Source organism: Apium graveolens, chromosome 4 (assembly GCF_009905375.1).
Source record: "Apium graveolens cultivar Ventura chromosome 4, ASM990537v1, whole genome shotgun sequence".
NCBI lineage: Eukaryota > Viridiplantae > Streptophyta > Magnoliopsida > Apiales > Apiaceae > Apium > Apium graveolens.
In genome coordinates, this window is record NC_133650.1 from 102,347,570 (window position 1) to 102,370,387 (window position 22,818).

Here is a 22,818-nt window from a genome sequence, read left to right on the forward strand (position 1 = left end):
TCACCTTTATCTCAGCTGCTGCTAGCTGGATTAGATCAATTCCATCAAGCTTTCCTTTGATTTGAAGTGTTGGAGAAGTAGTGATGGCAAGAACTAGCACTTTAGATATTTGAATGTGTGTAGATGGCTCCTCTCCCCCTTCCCCTTTATTCTCCCCTTTTTTGTTATCATCCAGGAGAGGGGTCAAGCCTTGTGCTCTAGCCAGTTGCATTAGAAGACTGGTCTGAGACTGTTGATTTTGAAGAATGGTGACCATAAAGTTTTCAATAACTTGAACTCTTTCCTCCAATTTGGCCAGCTTCTTTTCAGCATCTGATTCTCTTCTCAGTCTCAGTAACAGGTCCTGCATGGTACCAAAGGGCATGATTGAATCTAGCTTCTCAGAGTGGTAGGACTTCAAGTCAGCTATATCCTTCTTGAGTTCATCCACACTCAGATTCTGTCTTAATTGTTGTAGCTTCATGAGAAGTAGAGAATCTAGGTGGGCTTGAAGAATAGCCTTGGTACCAGCATTTGAGGTGTTCTGAATGGCCTTTTGGATAGACATGACTTGTTTGACTAAGGATACATTGAATTGTCCTAGTGTAGACTCATTTGTCAATGCCCATTCAGGTAATTCTGGAATAGAACTTGGGCCTTGATCTCCCCCTAAGTTCATGCTTCCATCAAATGAAGCAGAGTCATCATCATTAGAATTTACTCCAAATTCTTCAGATGGCTCACCAGCTGTAGAAGGCATCAAATTGACAGCAACTTTATCCCTTTGTAGAGATTCTGAAGTATGTACTAGATTTAAAGTCTTTTCTGTCTCCTCATTGCCTTGAGTAGCCAACAGTTGATAGGCTAACACAGGATGAGTAAAAGTGTCAGCATCCAAGGAAATATTATCAATTACAGCTTTGTAATGTTGCTGAAATTGTCTTTCCTTTTCAGCATCATCCACAATCATTGACTCACTAGCAATGGCTGGATCCACCCTTATATCTTCTGTACCTGCTTTTCTCTTAATTTCTCTCTTTTCTTGCATCAGGGGCTCCCCCTGGCTCACACTCCTCACACCCTCACCTTCACCTACTAAGGTGGTACTCCTCTCACTTTCTTTTGCCATGCTGGAAGAAATAGCATGCATGTTTAGACTCTCAAGCTCTCCTTTTGCCTGGGAGCAACCCAGCCTCTCGCTCAAATTTTCACTCCCTTCCCTCAATCCTAGAAGTGATTATACAGTAACCATGTCTTCTACACTTGGAATTAATTCAATTTTTTGTGTAGAGGCTATCAACGGATAAGGAGTATCCGTTGAAGTGGAAACTGATGGTATCAACGGATAACTGCGGTTAAGCTTATCCGTTGAAGAACAACCACTTGTCAACGGACGAGGAATATCCGTTGAAGAAGGAAAAAAAGTAGAAATTGAAAGTGACATAATTGTTGAATCTGTATGGATTGATTTTAATTTAGGTGACACGGATTCTTCAACTAAATCTGAAAGAATTGGCTGATGATCCAACAAATCATCTAAAAGATGATGATCACCAGTATTTGAGTGGGGCTCCTCCCTGAGTTGTAAAGAGGGAGAATCAGGAATTGATGTGAATATCATGTCCACATCCAGAGATGGTGATGGAGAATTTAGTGATTGATTTGTGTCAATTTTGAGAGAATGGGGTTGTGACTCCACATTTGTTGGAGTCACATCAAGCTGAATTTGAGAAGGCATGGATACATGTGGGTGTATATGTGCAGTATGTGCACCCTGTGCGGAAACTAGGGTTTTGACCCTCTTTCTTCTTGTAAAGGCTTTTACAGGTGAGTGTGTGGCTTCAGTGTCCCTCCCTCTTTTGTTTTGTGTCCCTGGTTGAGGACTATTTTCAATAGTTGCACCCTTTTGGGAGGATGCAACTAGGGATGAGTTTGAATCCTTTTCAACCACCACAGTGTTTTGAGAAACTGTGGCTTGGCTAGCTTGGGTACCACTCACCTCTCCTACCTTATTTTGGGCATTTTCTTGATGTTCACCCCTCTCCTCACCACTCACACCCTGTTCACTCCCCTCGGGGTTTATGGTAGTTGTTACAACTGTTGTCTTCTGAGAAACAACAGAGGTGGCTTTCTTTGAATTTGGTTTTGAAACTTTAGGTTTGGTGGTCTTGGTAGGAATCTGTTGGGACATAGACACAGATTCCATGGCCACACTTGAAGGCAAAGAAATGATGGGGTTGAAAGTAGTAGGAGTTGAAGAAGTATTTACCTCACTTACCTGAGGTGCATTCATGATTGGTAAATATACCAATGGCACCTGACTGTTGAGGTTAATTCTCAAGAGGTCTGCAAGGACCCTCTTCTCTTGTGCCCAGCATTTGAGTTTATTACTCTCATTGGTTATGACCAAACCTTCAGCAACATGGTTAGCCAATAACATAAAAAATCTATCATAGTAGATGTTATGAGGTCTATTAGCCTTGTTACCTAACCTAGTACCCAATTCTAGCATAACATAATTGCTAAAATTAAAGTACCTATCAGAAACTAGCATATAGAGCATATTAACAAGAGATGAAGTTATTGCATCAAAATTACTAATTTTCACAGAGAAAACCTTGATAAAGGCATCACCAAGAAAACTCCATTCTTTCCTAAGGCCTTTTCTCCTAATACTTCCTAAACTAGCAGAATCAAAGGAATAGCCTATGGAATCTAACATGCTAGATACATCATTATCAGTGTGTGGTGTCATGGCATTGTTTTCAGGTAGTTTGAAACAGGACTGTATATTATCACAGTTAATACAGTAATCTTTACCTTTGAAAGAGAAAGTGATGGTCATATCAGTGGGGTTGAACTATGCAGTTGTCCAAATCTCCTCAATTACCTCACAGTAAATCGTTGGGGCTTCCAGCATTGCATAGTTTAGTTTGCAGTTTTTGATGAAGTCCGTCATCTTGTGATAATCTGAGTGGGCTTCATTCTTTTCCACCAAAGCTACGAAATTGTTTTTCTCATAGACAAATCCTGATTGGGACATTATCTTTACTACTGGTGCCATTGTAGTGGGTAGAAGTTGCAGAGAAAAGTTGAGAGTTTTGGGAGAGAAACGGAGTAAAAACTTTTGAAAATTGCAAGAAAGCGTAAAGTGAAAATAAGAATTCAAAGGGGCTTTTATACTTTCTCAAATTAAAACATAAAGAGAATGATTAAACAGTATTTTTAAGTGAATTACAGCCGTTTGAGAATAAAGGAAAACTGTATGTATTCTAAAAACTACCTTTAATACAAATACATACAACTGTGTGTATATATATATATGTATCAACGGTTAAGTAAAAGGAATCAACGGCTGTGACTTACTTAAAATGACTGATGTGACACTTCAACGGATGAGGTAAACAGTTATCCGTTAAAAATTAACACAGTTTTATCCGTCGAAGGATAAAATGACCAGAAATGTATTTGTCTTTCAACGGATAGTGAACATCCATTGATAGAACAATTTTGGCTTTCAACATATAGGGAATATCCATTGATAGAATAGATTTTACTTAAATCCAACTTTGTTCTTGCAATAAATTCATTTCAGGCTACAAAACAAATTACCATAAGGACATGAGTTTATGAATAATTCTTGTGAATGTTGATTCATCAAGTGGCTTGGTAAATATGTCTGCAATCTGTTTTTCACTTGGAACAAAATGAAGTTCCACTGTACCATTCATCACATGTTCCCTTATGAAGTGGTACTTGATGTCAATGTGCTTGGCTCTTGAGTACTGCACTGGATTTTCAGTAATGGCAATGGAACTTGTGTTGACACAGAATATTAGAATTTTGTCAACATTTAGCCCATAGTAAAATAGTTGATTCCTCATCCATAGTATCTGTGCACAACAACTACCAGCAGCAATGTACTCAGCTTCAGCTGTTGATGTAGAAACATAATTTTGCTTCTTACGGAACCATGACACAAGCTTATTCCCTAGAAATTGACAGGTGCCGGTTGTACTTTTCCTGTCTATTTTATAACCTGCATAATCTGAATCTGAGTAGCCAATTAGATCAAAACCAGACTCTCTAGGGTACCAAATTCCTAGATTTGGAGTCCCTTTGAGATATCTGAAAATTCTTTTAATAGCAACTAAGTGAGATTCTTTAGTGTCAGCTTGAAATCTAGCACAAAGACATGTAGAAAACATTATATCAGGTCTACTAGCAGTTAAATATAGAAGTGAATTAACCATGCCTCTATAACTTGTAATGTCCACAGACTTTTCAGCCTTGTTTAATTCAAGCTTGGTGGCAGTGGCCATGGGAGTTTTTGCAGATGAACATTCTATTAAGTCAATTTCTTTAAAAGATCATAAATATATTTAGTTTGACTAATGAAAATTCCACCACTAACTTGTTTAACTTGTAAACTAAGAAAATAAGTTAGCTCTCCCATCATGTTTATTTCATATTTACTTTGCATTAATTTAGCAAACTTTTTACAAAGTTTATCATCTGTGAAACCAAATATAATATATCTACATAAATTTGAACAAGTATTGTAAAGCCATTAACATTTCTAAAGAAAAGAGTTTTGTCAACAGTACCTCTTGTCAAGTAATTATCTAGGAGAAATTTTGACAAAGTCTCATATCAGGCTCTAGGTGCTTGCTTTAGTCCATAGAGTGCTTTCAACAGATAATACACATGGTTTGGAAAATTTGAATCTTCAAATCCTGGAGCTTGGCTCACATAAACTTCTTCCTCCAATTTTCCATTCAGAAATGCACTCTTGACATCCATCTGATAGACTTTGAAATTGGCATGGGCTGCATAGGCTAGAAAAATTCTGATGGCTTCAAGTCTTGCAACTGGAGCAAATGTCTCATCAAAATCTATTCCCTCTTGTTGAGAATAGCCCTTGGCAACCAATCTAGCTTTATTCCTTATGACAATGCCATTTTCATCCATCTTGTTTCTGAATACCCATTTTGTGTCAATAGAGCTCTTGTTCTTTGGCTTGGGTACCAGCTTCAATTCTTTGTTCCTCTCAAATTGGTTTAGCTCCTCTTGCATTGCTAAAATCCAATCTGGATCCAGTAGAGCTTCTTCCACTCTCTTAGGTTCCTCCTGTGATAGAAAACTACTATATAGACATTCATCTTGAGTAGCCCTTCTAATTTGCACCTTAGATGTTGCATCACCAATGATCAATTCAAAAGGATGATTCTTGGTCCATTTCCTTTGAGGTGGTAGATTAGCTCCAGATGAGGTTGCCTCGGTATTGTCATGATGTGAGATGGAGTGTTGATTGGTTGAAACTCCCCTTGAGTTATTGGTCCTTTGCAAGGAACTGGGAGTTCTATCAACTGATGAAGTAAATTGATTATCTGTTGATAGACCATGATCAACAGATGCATCATTATGTACTTCAACGGATGATGCACTTTGTCTTTCAACGGATGTTGCATTATTTCTATCAACGGATGCTGAATTATGACTTTCAACTGATGCAGCATCTTGTGCATTATCCAAAGGCAGATTTTGAATCTTTTTGAAGTGTCTTCTCCATCATTCTCGTCTTCACTATCATCACAATATATCTCAATGTTGTCAAATTTGAGTCCTTCATGATGTCCCTCATCTATTAGTCCATCAATCTTTTTATCATCAAACACAACATGTATAGATTCCATAACAATGTTGGTTCTTAGATTGTAGACCATATATGATTTTCCAGCAGAATAACCAACAAATATCCCTTCATCAGCCTTTGCATCAAACTTTCCTTTGTGATCAGGTAGGTTCCTTAGAATGCAGCATTTGCAACCAAAAACATGAAGGAAGTTTAAGGTTGGTTTTCTTCTCTTGAACAATTGATAGGGAGTCTTGCCTTTTGCCTGATTGATTAGAGAAATATTCTGAGTGTAACATGCACAGTTAACAGCCTCAGCCCAAAAATATGTTGGGAGTTTTGACTCTTCAAGCATTGTTCTTGTAGCTTCAATTAGTGATATGTTCTTCACCACACCATTCTGTTGTGGAGTCCTTGGAGCTGAGAACTCATGCATGATCCCATTTTCTTCACAGAATAACCTCATGGTAGAATTCCTGAACTCAGTTCCATTGTCACTCCTGATATTCCTTACTTTGAAATCTGGATGATTGTTGACTTGCTTGATATGATTGATAATGATTTCACTAGCTTCATCCTTTGATCCAAGAAAATAGGTCCTTGAAAACTTTGAGAAATCATCTACAATCACTAGGTAATATCTTTTCCTTGAAATTGACAATACATTGACTGGTCCAAAAAGATCCATGTGTAGCAGTTGTAATGGTTCATCAATTGCTGATTCAAGCTTCTTACTGAATGATGCTCTCTTTTGCTTTCCTTTTTGACAAGCATCACACAGTCCATCCCTTGAGAATTCCACTAGAGGCATTCCTCTAACTAAGTCCTTTTTGACTAGATCATTCATTATATTGAAATTCAAATGGGACAACTTCTTGTTCCATAGCCAACTTTCATCTTGACTTGCTTTGCTGAAAAGACAAGTAATTGATTCTACATCTGTAGAGTTGAAGTCAGCCAAGTACACATTCCCTTTTCTAACTCCAGTTAGAACCACTTTGTTGTCCTTCTTACTTGTGAAAACAAAGGCTTCAGAATTGAAGGAAACAGTATTCCCTCTGTCACATAGTTGACTGATACTCAATAGATTGTGTTTGAGACCATCAACTAATGCAACTTCATCAATGATGACATTTTCCTTTGAAATCAAGTCATATCCCATAGTGAACCCTTTGTTGTCATCTTCAAAGGTTATGCTAGGACCATCTCTCTCCTTGAACTCTGTGAGTAGGGTGAAATCTCCTGTCATGTGCCTTGAACAACCCCTGTCCAAGTACCATAGATTCCTTCTTTTTCCCTGCACACAACAAAATCAAATCAATTTGATTTTGGTACCCAAGTTTCCTTGGGTCCAGCCTTGTTAGTCTTTTTCCTAGACTTTAAACTTCATGAACCTTTTGACTTAGGTAACTTTGGGTCAACCTTGGTCTCAGATGTAGTTGGTTGAAGTGTAGGGTTAGTCACAGAATCATTTAGCACATTTGGTTGAATTTGATAAGGCATAGATTGTGCAAACATATTATTCCACATAGGCATGTTGTATGGCATTTGAGGCATACTAAATGCAACAAAATAAGGATTATTAACATATGGCATGTTTGCAAAATGTGCATGAGGATTCTGTTGAGACATAACAGGCATAGCATGCAAAGGTGACATAGACATGTTAGGCATGGAAGGAGTTAAAGGCATGGGAGCATTCTTAATAGATTTGCAGTTAGCAGATAGATGATTAACACTACTACAATGCACACAACTTTTTCTAGGAGCATACTTATGAGGTGTGTTATTGTTGTGTTTGTTAATCCATACCTTCTCATTTCTATTAGATTTCCTTTTAGTTTCCTTTTTATCCTCAACTAACTTAAGCCTATTTTTCAACTGATCTAAAGTCATGTGTCCTATATTCACCTTACTGGCATCTTTGGATGTGCTAGATTCTTCTTTGACAAAGTTCTTGGAAGTTGAACCAAACTTCTTATTGAGATTTTTCAAGTTATCCTTTTTAGAATCATTTGCCTGTTTTAATTGATGAGCCTTCAACGGATGCTCTTTTTTCTTCCTTCAACGGATAACTTTCAACATCCGTTGATTCCACATCTGTTGACAATCCATCAATTAATTCCACTTCCTTTTTGTTTTTCTTCCAGGCATTTTCACAGAGTGATTCAATTCCCTGAACCTTGAAAATCTGAGCACTAACATCCCTAGATGTTTTCCAGGCCTTGATTACTTCTTGCTCACGTTCTAGTTGTTTAGAAAGAATTTTTACTTTCTTAACAGACTCTTCTAGTTCACTCTCAACAGATAAGCATTTGATTTTAATCTTTTCAAGCTCAATTACCTTACCCTCTAACACAACATTCCTATCACTTAAAAACAAATTATTCTCTTTAATTCTTGTGTTCTCTTTAGCTAGTGATTTAAGTGAAACATGTAAATGATATAATTCATTGGACATATCATTTATAGCTTAATTGCATTCATTTTTAGAAAGCTGAGAGAGGTCAGTAGTAATAACCTGGTTGCTTGATGAACTAGTTTCATTTTCATCAGAATTAGCCATCAGGGCTAGGTTGACATACTCCATATCATCATCCTCATTGGCTCCATCAGCTTCCCAGTCATTTTCCTGAGTCAGAATGGCCCTTTCCTTTTGTTTGAGCAATTTGAAATATTTCTTTTTATAATCCACTTGCTCAAACTTCTTCTTTTCAGAAGTTGGTTTTCTGCACTCACTCGCAAAGTGTCCACTTATGCCACAGTTATAACATTTGAACTTAGATTTGTCCACCATGTTCTTGTTTGGCTTAGTGAAGCTAGTATTTTTCTTGAATTTCATCTTTGCAAACCTTCTGGATAGAAAAGCCAGATGTTCATCAACATCATCAGAGTCATCTTGACTGGAATTGTCTTCAACCTCAGCTACTTGCTCATTTCCCTTGCTTGATTCTAATTTGCTTGTGCCAATTTTGAGACTTGGCATTGTCTTTTCTTCATTCCTGGCTTTAGTTCTCTCATTGTCAGCTACAAGTGCAACTGATCCACTTTTTCTCTTTCCCTTTTCCAACAGCTCATCTTGCTCCATCTCAAGTTTATAGGTCTTCAAAATTCCATATAATCTTTCAAGTGTGAAGTCCTTATAATCTTGAGAATTCCTTAGTGAAACAGTCATAGGCTTCCATTCCTTTGGTAGAGACCTCAGAAATTTAAAGTTGGAATCCTTGACTTGGTACACTCTGCCATACAGCTTCAATCCATTCAACAGTTTCTGAAATCTATTGAAGGTATCATTCAATGATTCCCCTTCTTCAAAATGAAAATATTCATATTGTTGAATGAGAAGCTGCATTTTGTTTTCTCTAACTTGTTCAGTACCTTCACAGATAAGTTGCACAGTATCCCAAATTTCCTTAGCAGTTTGGCTGTTAATGACATTATCAAACATATCTTGGTCTAGGCCATTAAACAAAATGTTCATGGCTTTCTTGTCCTTGTGAACCTCTTCAATATCTTCATCAGTCCATTCTGCTTTTGTCTTGGGAATAGACTGTCCAACATCAACTGTGGCAGTGGCAGCTGTGGCCACCTTGTGAGGGATGTGAGGACCATTCTCAATGCAGTTGATGTAGCTTTCATCTTGAGAGAGAAGATGTAGACGCATCTTCACTTTCCAGTGATGATAATTATCTCTTTCCAGGATTGGAATCTTTACTCCAATATCCTTCTTACTCATGATGTTAGTAGAATAGATCTTTAAACTCTTTGTATGTTAAGAGCTTGCTCTGATACCAATTGTTATTCCCAAGGAAGTAACAATGAGATTTACAGAAGGGGGGTTGAATGTAAATCTCAAAACTTTTTCAAGTTTTGAGCAGTTTCAAAGGCTAAGTGTTTGACGAACAGTTGTGTGTAAATTGCTTTGAGCAGGTGCAGACAAATGTATATTCAAAACACAAATGTAAAGAACACAAAGACTTTAAAAACTTTTCTGGTGGATTTGTTGTTCCACCAGAGATGTGTATTTCAGAAAATCTGTGATTCAAAGAATTTATCACAGCTGCGTCCTAGTACAGACTAGATGATTTTCTCTCTATATTTTTCTAAACAGCTCTGGAAAATTCATATCTAATTACTAGCTGCAACTTGGTTTATATATCACCAAGTTTACAAGTGAAGACAAAGATAAAATACAATTTTAAAAAAGTTCTTCACATGTTTCTTCTTCATTTCTCTATCCAATGCAATCTAGGATAATCTGTGAATCTTTGAATACTTTCTTGTTTGCACCAGAATGGAAATGTTGCATTTTCTTGATTCCTCCAAGAGGCTACCACATTCCAATTGTCTCTATCAACCCATGTGCCTCTGTCAGCTTATGAATTGTCACTGTCAACTTCTATTGAACTGAGCATCCATTGAAGCTTTCATCCGTTGATGGCTTTATCAGTTGAAGCTTTATCCGTTGATGCATTAGCAGTTGAAGCTTTATCCGTTGATACATTCATCCGTCGATGGATGTTATCCGTTGAAGCTATAGAGACATTCGTTGAAGCTTTGTTTCTCATCCGTTGAAGACCTTTAATTTATCAGTTGACACTACTTCATTTATACAAAATTACAAGGCATGAAATATTTACAATTAGCCCTCCTATTTGCATATCCACTAGTAGTCAACATGACTTATAATTTCCCACAACTTCTAAGAATTATAACTTAAATACAGAAACTGAAATGTGCTATAATACTAAACTTATTTCTAAGTAAAGCTACTCCATCAACGGATAGCCAGAGTGGTCTTATCCGTTGAGGCTACAAACACTAGATTTCTACTTAAGTGTTTTGCTTAACTTATCATCAAATTAATACACATATTCCTAACACAAACCTTTCACAAAGTTTAGCATTTATAGAACGAAATATGATATCATCAACATATATCTGTATCAAAAGTAAGTCTTTTCCATGGTTGAGGTTAGGGCTGATCATTCGGTCGGTTCGGTCCAAAACCGGACCGAACCGAATAGACCGAATAACCGAATAGTCATTTTTTCTTGGACCGAACCGGACCGAAGTTATATTATGGACTGGACCGAACCGAACCGAAATAATTCGGTTCGGTCCGGTTTTGGACCGAATAGACCGAAATTTTTTTCAAAAATAAAATTGCATTAAAAATTAAATCATAAATTGTAAATTTTAAAATATAATTAAAGTAATGTGATATGTAGAGTTCTAATACTCCATAAATATAATTACAAATTAAAAATTTTGATTATAATTTTTAAGATATATGTAAAATATATATAATACAAAATTATAGTATTTATGATTTGGTTTATTCGGTCTATTCGGTCCGGACCGAAATATTTGTGAAAAGAACCGAACCGAACCGAATTTTATTTCGGTCTATTCGGTCCGGACCGAATAAACTGAATTTCTGAAAACTTTAGGATCGAACCGAACCGAATTAACATGGTTCGGTTCGGTTTTTCGGTTTCGGTTCGGTTTTGCTCAACCCTAGTTGAGGTAGAACAGTGTTTTATCAATTGTACCTCTGTGAAATCCACTTTCCAGAAGAAATTGAGCTAAAGTCTCATACCAAGCTCTTGGAGCTTGCTTAAGGCCATAAAGTGTTTTGTCTAATCTGTAGACATGATTTAGAAATTTTGAGTCTTCAAATCCTGGAGGTTGTTCAACATATACCTCTTCTTCCGATTCTCCATTGAGAAAAGCATTTTTCACATCCATTTGAAAGACTTTAAACATTTTGTGAGCAGCATAAGCCAAAAAGATTCTTATGGATTCCAATCTAGCAACTGGTGCAAATATTTCATCATAATCAATACCCTCCTGTTGAGAGTAACCCTTAGCAACCAGGCTTGCTTTGTTCCTTGTAATTATGCCGTCACTGTCAGTTTTGTTTCTGAACACCCATTTTATGCCAACAATGGATCTATTATTTGGTCTTGGCACTAGGGTCCAGACTTTATTTCTTTCAAATTTATTCAACTCTTCCTGCATTGCTTGCACCCAAGCAGCATCTTGAAGAGCTTCTTCCCCTTTCTTTGGTTCAGTCTGAGATAGAATAGAATGATAGAGACATTCATTTGATGTTGCAGTTGTAGTTCTGACACCTGCTTCAGGATCTCCAATTATCAAGTCAGGTGTATGTGATTTGGTCCACTTCCTTCCAGATGAAAGTTGATTTCTAGAACTGGATCCTCCCCCATGATCTATGTTGTCTCCATCAGCATTTTCTGATGCTCCCCCTGTAGTTATGCTCTCCGAGACTTCGGAATTTGAGTTGGATCCTTCAGGATTTGAAGAATCAGAGTTTCCAGAATTATCAGAACTTGGCTCATCAGAACTCGATGAATCAGAACTTGAAGAGCTAGTGACAGGTTCTGATACTTCTTGAGAGTCTTGAGTTGTGGTAGGATCTTCAGCTTGCTCCCCCTGGATAGGTGCATTTTTCCCTTGGAGTAGTTACCACAGTTTCAATGACATCAGAACTTAACCCATCAGAACTTACAGGATCACAGTTTAAGTCATCAGAATTTACAGTATTAGAGTTTAAATCTTCATTTTCAAATCTCAACTGATCATGATCATTGAAATCTTCAAGTCAAATAATCTTCTTATCATCAAAAGATACATTGATAGATTCCATGACAACCCTTGTTCTTAAATTGTAGACTCTGAAGGCTTTTGTGGAAAGTGGATATCCAACAAAAATTCCTTTATCAGCTTTTAGATCAAATTTTGACAGCTGTTCAGGATGAGTCTTAAAAACAAAACACTTACAACCAAATACATGAAAATATTTCAGATTTGGTTTCTTTTTCTTCACCATCTCATATGGTGTTTTTCCATGCTTGTTTATGAGTGTAGCATTCTGTGTAAAACAAGCAGTCTGCACAGCTTTAGCCCAAAAGTAGGTTGGTAGCTTTGCTTCATCAAGCATAGTTCGTGCAGCTTCAATGAGAGTCATGTTCTTTCTTTCTACAACTCCATTTTGCTGTGGAGTTCCAGGTGCAGAAAATTCCTGTTTGATTCCATGCTCTTTGCAGAACTCTTCCATGATTGAATTCTTGAACTCAGTGCCATTATCACTTCTTATTATTTTAACAGAATCTTTGACCAATTTATCCAGCTGTTTGACATGATCAGTTAGAGTAGATGCAGTTTCATTCTTCTTGTGCAATAAATACACCCAAGTGTATCTTGTGAACTCATCTACTATAACCATAGCATATTTCTTCTTTGCAATAGACATGACATTGACTGGACCAAATAGATCAACATGCAGTAGATGATAAGGCTCAAGAATTGAAGATTCAGTTTTTCTCTTGAATGAAGATTTTCTTTATTTTGCCTTTTGACACGAATCACAAAGGCCATCAGGAGCAAATACTGATTTTGGCAGTCCTCTCACAATATCTTTCTTTACTAGTTCATTTATGTTGTTGAAATTTAAGTGAGAGAGCTTTTGTGCCAATTCCAGCTTTCTTCAATTGATGCTCTACTCAACAGACAAATTGCAGAACCATCAGAACTTGTTGAAAGTATGGCTTCATAAATGTTACTGTGCTTGTAACATTTCAGAACCACTTTGCCTGTAGAATTGCTTACAACTTCACAGTGTTCTTTAAAGAAATCCACATGATAACCTCTGTCACAGATTTGACTCACACTTAGCAGATTATGTTTAAGTCCTGAGACAAGAGCTATTGTTTCAATGATGACATTCCCAAGATTGATATTGCCATATCCTAGAGTTTTTCCCATATTTCCATCTCCATAAGAAACTCCTAGGCCAGCTTTCTCCACAAAGTCTGATATCAGGGCTTTATTTCCAGTCATATATCCTGAACATCCACTGTCCAGAACTAGGATGTTTTTCATGTTGCCCTGCAATCACAAAGACCACTATTGGTTAGTTTTAAGGACCCAGACTTGCTTGGATCCTTTGGCCTTTTAAGTTTGTTAGTATAACGACTCGTGTATTTTTATTTTATTTATAATATTTGGAAGTGTAATAAAAGTTTAAGTAAATAAATAAAAGATGTGTATTGATTTTGGCAGCGGTTATTGATTATTATTTAATTAATTATGATTTGTTGCTATGTGGAATTGAATTGTGTGATTTATTAGTGAGTTACATGATTTTATTTTGCTTGTAAAAGTGATTTTATGGTAATTTTAATTCCATAAATATTTGGGTTGTCTTTAAAATTGGTTTTCTAATTTTATAATTTTAATAATTATTTTTAGGACTTTATAAAATTGAGAAATCAATATTTTGTTAATTATTCATTTTTAAATAATTTCCTGAGTGTGTTAAATGCTAAAATCCATATTTAATTATGGGAATCTTTACAAATTATGAAACTTATAATTTATTAAGTTCGTATTATTCTGAGAATTTTAAAATTATTTTGAAAATTTTCGGGAATGGTTTTACCTGCGCGTCGTTTCGTTATTTGTTAAAAAGCGGGTATAAAGCGTACCTTAAAAATTGTTTAAAATTTTTGGAAATTTATATTTTTATTTATTTCGGGATATTAATAATATTTTAGCGCTGTTTTCGTAATTTTCGGAAATTGTTTTGCGTGCATCTCAGTCCGTTAATTTTAAATTTTGGGACAAATCGAGACTCAGAACCTCCGTGATTATCCTATAAACTACGTGTCAATTCTATAATTAGAAGAGTACACGTGTTTGTTGCTGGTGTTTAGTTGCAATTTCTGTTAAAAAAAATAAATAAATAAAAACCAAACCCCCCCCGGCTTTGGCTGCACGCGCCTCGTCTCTCTCTCTCTCTGTTCATTCTTCTTTCAGTTTCTCTGTTTCTTTTTCTTTCTTTCTTCCGTTTCTTCCCTTCATCTCCGGCGTTACCTCCGGTGGTGCTAATTTCGGTAATACTCCCGGCTTGCTTGCTTCAGTTCTGTTGTAATTGATTGGCTTGCATGTATATATACATGTATGTATATATCTGTGTATGCTTTTGTGTTGTGATGTGTGTGCGTCCGTGTGTGTTGGTGTCGGGTGTGTGTGTGTGTGGCGGCCGTGAGGCCGTGCGTGCGATGGGGAGTGGTGGTTGTGCTGTTGTGGTGCGGCTGTGTTCTTTGTTATTGGGCTCCCTGTGTTGTTGGGCTTGCAGATTGGCCTTATTTTGGGCCTTTACTGTTCGGCCAAATTCTGCAGTTGGGCTTGATGATTATAACTTTTAATTCTTATTTCCTAATTTCTGCAGGGTTTTGATTAATATTCATGATATTAAATTATTTGTGCGGAGTAATTTTAAGGATTAATCGGTGAAATTTTTGCGTTGGAAACCCGAGAATTTATCGGGTACCCGCGAAATTTTGCCGCCGTCCGCGATGACTACGAGTGGACGGTGGACGGTGATGACGATGCTCTGAGTCCTAAATTTTATAAATACATAAAATGATTTTTCATAAAATATTTCCGGATTTAAATAATTAATTGTGATTGGTGTTGGGATGTAAGTTGTATAAAAGGACGAAGTAATATTGTGAATTGTGTGATTGTTGATGTCGATTGCAATCGACAGGTAGTCTTATAAATAAATAAGATGCTGCCAAAATTTCCTAAAAATATGTTCGAAAATATATATTTATGTGTTATCTTAACAATATTTCCGACTATGTGACTATGTGATTACAGGTTTGTGTGTATAATAATAATACGAGTCGGGTTGTCGGATTTGGGTTATTAGGATTTGAGGATATCAAGCATGTCGGTATAACTAATTAGGGTATTCTGTAATTGTAGATCTCAATCGAGTCGTTCCAGGATCGAAGTCAACGTGAAAGCTATTAGGGTCTGTAAAGCGTTGCAAGGCAAGTACCCCTGACCATTCTTTTATGGTTCAGTGTATATGAATAGCTAAATGTTTATTCTAGTAATGGAACATAAATGTTTTAAGTTACGTATCCCCTGTATGTATAAAAAATCATTGTTTTCGAATTGTTTTGGGGAAAAGTAACTTCAAAAGGTACCTGTCTCAAATGAAATGATTTGTGAAACGGATTTTATATGTGTGCTGGTTAGATAAATGATTTTGAAAATGAGATAGGTACAAGTGTTTTTTTTTTTGAAAACTGGATAAAACGGTCAGATATGGGATACATTGGGGCCAGAGTAGGCCTATTGAGGTGGCGTAAGAGGCTAATTCGGTTGCGCGCATTATAAAACCGATTAGTCCAGCAGGTCAGAGACCTAGCTAGTCTCTGAGTTCAGGAACAGGTAAATGCGATGGCAGTTAGAGCCGTCTGGTGTTGATAGCCTGATCAGCTGTCTTCACATATCCGCCATGTATCTGATTGGGATTTGTGAATTATATGAAAGCATGATTTATTGATACATCGGTTTTTATAAAATGATTAGCATGCTAAAATTGGACTCTGGTATTACGCAGCACACTATAATGTTGTTTTCACAAAGCATGTTAATTAGTGTTATCCATTTACCTTGATTATCATTATGAAATGTTGATATCATGATTAAAGCTCTGTTTCCATTATTGTTGCATTATTGTTTTAATCCGTTATTCATATTTGGTACTGCTGAGCGATTATGCTCACCCTTGCAAACTGTTACGTATATTTCGCAGATGCCTAGAAGATCTATCAGACCGACCCGTGTTCCCGCCCCTACTGGACCCGGCTCCTCTGAGGTAGTTTGTATCAGACCATGAGGTCTGAAGAGTTGCTGAATAAAGTTAGTGTGTCGTAGATAGTGAATAAAGAGTTTGTAGTAATGAGAAACCTGAATTATACTTGAACCTGGATCGGATCTTGGTTTGGGGTCAAGTTAGTATATTCTAATAATAATAACTCTGTTGTTATAATTTTTGGGTAATTGTGTTTAGTGACGTCAACTCCTGACCCCGGGGTTGAGGCCGTCACAGTTGGTATCAGAGCTACAGGTTCAAGTCCCTGATTCAGGTTAGGGATTGTGTCAAGTAGGTGATAACGTGAGTCTTTAAGTGTGAGTCAGCAACTTATATAGAGGATCAAACCTTTAGAGTCAGTCGAGGGTTCCGACGGCGTTATCCTGGCATCTATTAAATGTTTTGATAGAATTGTCTTGACCTGGTTGTGTCTTGTCTGTTTAATATTATGTTGACAGTGGCCTATTGCAATTTCGAGTTCTCTATCTCGGGTTTCTGATTCGGATAGCTCAGATACGGAGAAATCCCGTGATGTTGTTTCCAAGGAGACCCCTATGCCTCCTCCACAAGTTCCTTCTTATGTACCTCGAGACATTCATGGATCTGGTCCTCGTCCCCGTTGGGTACGTAGGTCTGTGTCTGCTGTCAGGGATTTTCCTTCTGGCTGCGGTCCCAGTTCTTCTATGATGAGACCTCCAGCACCTCCTGTGGCCCCTAGTGGTATTTCTTCACTGATTCCTTATCATGTGCATAGGGCAGTGAATACTTCCTTTATCAGAGACCAAAGTCCAGAGTTTGCTGCCCAGTTGGACCCGGTACCTATTGCACCATTTCAGGGTATTTCTGCCCCTTCCCCTGAGGTGCGAGCCCGTGTGAGAGCACTGACCCAGATGGCTGTAGAGAGGGCTAGGTCTGTTGACCGTTTTATTAGTTCAGAGTTCAGAGCTGTGCAGTATCAGGACCTAGTGAACTGGCTAGTGTTTGAGCTAGGTTCCATTGGAGGCAGTGGTAAAGATTAGACAGAGTTGCAGTAGAGGGATGCAGAGCTCAGAGTTGGCTTTTAGGAGCTCTGTGGTTGTTTACTTTGTATATGTATATTATGTTGTGATAGTTTGTAGTAGGCGAGGCTGTTTTGACATCCAATTTTGGTGTGTATTTGGATGGTTCTTTGTATTTGGATTTTCAGTTGTACTAGTTGGATTCTGTTGGTTACTGTAGTTCAGCTGCTTTATACTATTGTTCAGTTTTTTTTATATATATCGTGTGTTGCTATTATTGTTGCTGTTATTATTATTGTTTCTGTTGCTAGCATTTTTTTTAGATTATAATCATTCACTCAGGACGGATCCAATTATAATGGGGGATGAGAATATTGTCTTAGTGGCAACGCTCTCCTGATGCATAAATATAAACTGCTGGAGCAATCCATTTTCTTATATATGACTATTATGTTTCAGGAGATGCCACCAAAGAAAAATTCTCAGCCCAATAACGGATCTGATGGGGATCCTTCCATGAGTGATTTGATGAACTTGTTGCGTCAGCAGACTGTACAGCTGGCCCAACAGCAACAACAATTCCAGCAACAGCAGCAACAATTGCAACAGCAACAACAACAGCAACAGCAGCTCATACAGCAACAACAACAGCAAATCCAACAGCAGCAACTACAAATCCAATAGCAGCATGAGATGAGAGGGGCAAATCAAGGTGTTAGTTTTAAGTCTTTTCAAGCAGTGAAGCCCCCAGAGTTTAAAGGAGAGGTAGATCCTGTTGCTGCCAGGATATGGTTAAAGGAAAGGGAAAAGGCGTTTGCGCTCACTAAGGTGAGTGAGGATTTAAAGACTGATTATGCTAGTTATTTTCTGAGGAATGATTCGAATTATTGGTGGGAATCTACGCGAGCCCTAGAAGGAGAAGGTCCAGTTCCCTGGGCCAGATTCACAGAATTGTTTTTGGAAAAATACTTTCCAGCCTGTCTCCAAAGTCAAATGGAGATGGAATTTTTGGAGTTGAAACAAGGAAATAGGAGTGATACGGAATATGAAGCGAAGTTTACGGAGTTGGCCCGTATAGCACCGGAATATGTGAGTTCAGGAGCCCAACGAGCGAAGTGGTTTCAACAAGGGTTGAAGCCAGAAATAAGAAGTGGAGTTGTAGCCTTACAACTCAAGACATATACTTCGGTAGTTCAGGCTGCCCTGGTGATAGAGAGTGATCAGAAGTTAGCTGCAAAGGAGCAGGGTGAGAAGAAGAGAAAATTTGAAAGTGGACCCGCTAGATCAGAATCAGGAATAGCGAGTCGGAAGTTTCAGCGGTGGTTCGGTAGAAATAAGAATAAAAAGTTTAAAGGGCAAAACTTTCCCCAAGTTAAGCCCGGTACAACATCATTTAATTCTGCCCCGACGAGAATGAGTAAGCCTATGGTTGATTGTAAGACGTGTGGGAAAAAGCACAGTGGACAGTGTCGAGAGAATGTTAATTGTTTTAAGTGTGGACAGAAAGGTCACTATTCCACGGAATGTAAGTCTGAGATTCAAGGAGTTACTTGTTTTAGTTGCGGCAAAGTGGGACACATAGCTAGGAATTGCAAGTCGGTGACCCAAGGTAATGCGGGAAGGAGTGTGTCTCAAGGACCAGCAACCAGTACTGCGAGAGCTAGGACTTTTAAGATGACCCAGAAGTCTCCAGTTCATGATTCTTATAACACCCTCCAAATCCGGGGTATAGATTTGGGGCATTATTAACAACAATTACCAACTATACCTGCACAAGCGGAATATAAATATAATAATTACCCCGAACTATCATTACTCAGGATCTTTTAAGGTCTGAGTTTGAAAACAAGAATCACGCACTACACTTTATTACAAACCCAACTAAATAAAACCTGTCTCAAGAACTATCTTTGATACAAAACTTTATTCTATCTACAGTTTCACTACACAACTTTTATTAAAACTACACAAGACTTTTATTCAACCCAACATTACTACTTATCCTGCTACACCTGATCTGGAAATTCAAAGCTCTCTTCGGGAATAGGAAGGAACACTCTTGGTATAAGAGAGTCCCGCTGCTTGACTTGCTTCTTGACTATGCGGGTCCTGATGGGTTTCATTCTCTACCTTAACTGTAAAATAATAGGAGTAACAATAAAAAGGGATGAGCCAAAATTGCTCAACAAGCCTGCAAAAATATATATATATATATATAGTATAGAGAAAGAGAAATGAGAGAAACAATAAGCTGCTGGTTATAACAACCATCTGTATCTGTATCGAATAGTAATTTGCCAATGATGGCGAGTGCCAAATGAACAAGACTGGAAACAAGAACCAACATATGCACTATAATCTGCTGATCAGTCAGAATATAGTGCGGATCTATACCCAACTGCATAGACCCAACCAACATAAGGAGTACTCAGGCAACTATGGCCTATTAAATAATGGTCTGGGTAAAACCCAGCCCGTATAGTAACCATCCAGTCCAAGGCTTAGCATCCGGAATAATCGGAATGCTATTGATATATCCCAACACCAGGATATACCAGAGTATATATAACAAGGGTAAAGGAATTGAAATATGAACAGGGAATTCAATAAAATTGGGTAAATCAAGAATTGAAATGAAATTGGAAACAAGCAATAATAATTGGATAACAGTGTATATGAACAATGATTATCAAAGAGAACTGATACGATAGAAAAGAAATATAAATCATTATTCTGAATTTAGAATAGGGGAAAAACTTGCCTTGCGCGTACTTAACCTGGTTTAACTCACTGCCTTCTGACCCTAGCTTGCTCTGCCTTGCTAACACTGAACAAATCATGGAAAGATAGGCGTTTAGATAACTTACTATATACGTGTATCTTGAATTGATAACACGCAACCTTATCAGTCTACCCATGCGTTTCAATCTGACTCGTATATATACACATACATTTATACAGCACATAGGTTCACATAATCACGTAAAGCACGTAGCACATAAAGCACATAATCAATTTCTAGATTTATAATTATTTTTAGAATCAATTCTAGGCTTATACCTGCATTACTAGTCTTATCTGATTTTATTATAATTTTTCGGGATTTATTCGGCTCAATTATACCCCTACTAGGACCTATGAACTATCAATTATCACCAAACTACTCTCTTTCGGAAGAAATTATAACTTACAACTATTTTTATTGGATTCGTCTCATTTTTCTGAGTCTAGGGGTCTTCGTTTCACTCAAATCGGACTAACGGTTGAATTATTATGAATTAAACAAGATTTAATTAATTAATAATTAATTATAAATAATTAATTATAATTAAACAATCCTTAATCATATTTTTAAATAATTAATTAATAATTATTGTATTTTAAAATAATTAATCCCTAATTATTAGGAATTATTATTATTTATTATAAATTATTATTACTTATTCGATCAGATCGATTATTTACAAATAATCAATCGATTTAATTAACCGATACGCTATTTATCAAATAACTACGAATTACTCGAATTATAGACCAACTTAACGATTAATCACTCGTATAACTACGAGCTACTCGCGATTCTCGCCTAATTACCGAACTATTCTATTATTATTGAAACTCATACGATTCGCTAAACAGATAATTACCGATAACTATTATACGATACGAATAATTATCACAATATTATTCGAATAACTAACGCTCGAATAATAATTCTAATTATCGAATCATTATTCGCACTATTAACTAATTATTAGATTATTAATTACCTCACTTAATTATTTCTAATCCTTATTTACTAATTAATTACCTAATTATTAATTAATTATCCAATTATTAATTAATTAGATAATTAATAAATAATTAGATAAATAGTTAAATAATTAATTAAATAAATAAATTCGAATTTATAATTTAATAAAATAATTCAGAAATTATAAATACTATTTTTCAGAATATAAAACTAATTTTTAATTAATTTTTAGAATTATTAAAACTGATTTTTAATTACTAAAATATAAATAAATAATTAATTTATTCAGAAACACAAAAACATAACAGGATTTAGGGTTGCAAGGATCAATCCCGGGTCGTAACCGGGTTGCAACCGGGTCGTCTCCAACCCAAACGGGTCGGGAAGAACACCGGCTGTAATTCCAGAATCCGACGCCGGCGGACTGATTCCGGCGAGACGAAAAACATGGCCAAAACGTTCGATTCCAGGCACATTCTTCCCCGTTCTTGTTCCACAGCAATCACACGTCGTTCCCTTCTAATCCTCCTTCCTCGTTCATCGACACAGCAGCCGGAAAACGAAGAAACGCGGCGGCGGCTAAACTCCGGCGAGCTCGAAACGGACATCAACAAACACAAACCCGGTACCAATCGACAGGAAAAACGACGATCTACACGACTATGCTAACAGAATCATCAAACAATCAACAGAAATCAAAACCCGAATTCAAGAATTAAACCCGAAAATATAAATTTCTATTCAATCAATCAAACACGAAAAACAATTACATAATTGAAAACTAGAGATCATAAGCTTCAAAACGAATACTCACACGCTCGATTTGGACTCCGGAATCACGATCAAAATCGCCTTTGATCCTCCTGCTCTGTTCTTCACAAACCCTAACCCTAATTCCCTTTTTCTTTTTCTTTTTATTTTTCTGATTTTTCTGTATAAATAACTGATTTAATTAATAATAATTCAGGTATTTATATTTATGAAAATAATACCCCTAAGTAAAATTAAGGGTCTAATTACACTCCTAATAAAAATATTTGGCCCCAATTTTTATAATTTTTGGGTATTAATATTGAATTTTTAAATATCCAATAAATACTTAATAAATACTAAAAATTCCCAAAAATTGTGAAAATTACAAAAATACAAAGAAAAATGATATATGATAATTTCATGATCATATAAAAATAAAAATATAATTTTTGTAAGGTTTTTGATACCCGAAGGGATCCGGAAAAGTCGTTTCTTCGCGAAAAAGGTCAATTGGTAAAACGTCTAGGGGTTCAGAATAGCGATATGGTATAGGGCATTTTTGGCAAAATAGGGCCAATGATTTTGTTTGAAATACGGGCTTTTAAAACATAGTTTTGAGCTGTACAGGTTTTGATATAATATATATAACTGACGATAAAACATTCAATAAATATCCAAAACATGTTTGGATCAAAACAGCCAACACATAACACATAGCAGTTAGGGTTTAACAACTTACATATTTAATCACATCATAATACACATAATTTATCATTATTATAATATAATACAAGCGTAATTCCTCGGTCATTACATTCTCCCCCCCTTTAACAAGATTCTGTCCTCAAAATCACATTATGCAAATAACTGAGGATACATTTCTAACATTTCACTCTCAAGCTCCCAGGTTGATTCTTCAACCACTGGGTTTCTCCATAATACTCTCACTAATGACACAGACTTATTTCTTAATACCCTCTCTTGCCTATCTAGAATC